Raw genomic sequence first — 325 nt, 5'->3', positions numbered from 1 at the left:
CACAAACCAAAAAAAAAAAACCAGACTGCAGGGACGAGAGGAAAGAGGAGGGGGAGCTCATTGTATCCGAAATGAGCCCGTATGTCACGGATCCTGGCACCCCCGACATATGGAACCCAACACAGCTGCTTCGCTTGATGTGGCCAAATAGAGGCTGGCCTCCGGGATGCGTCGCCGCCGGCCGGGAAAGCTGCCTCCCCTTTCCCTTCTCCCCCTCCCCGCTGCCTTCCCCGCGCGGCTCCGGCGCTCCGAGGGCTCCCACGCCGGGAGCAGGGTTGGGAAAAGCCGCTCTTGCCGTCGGCGCATCGTCCCCTCCGGGCAGGGG

The sequence above is a fragment of the Pterocles gutturalis genome, unplaced genomic scaffold (assembly GCF_000699245.1).
Source record: "Pterocles gutturalis isolate BGI_N339 unplaced genomic scaffold, ASM69924v1 scaffold21992, whole genome shotgun sequence".
NCBI lineage: Eukaryota > Metazoa > Chordata > Aves > Pterocliformes > Pteroclidae > Pterocles > Pterocles gutturalis.
The sequence above is the reverse complement of the archived record's forward strand: the minus strand, read 5'-3'. Positions refer to the sequence as shown.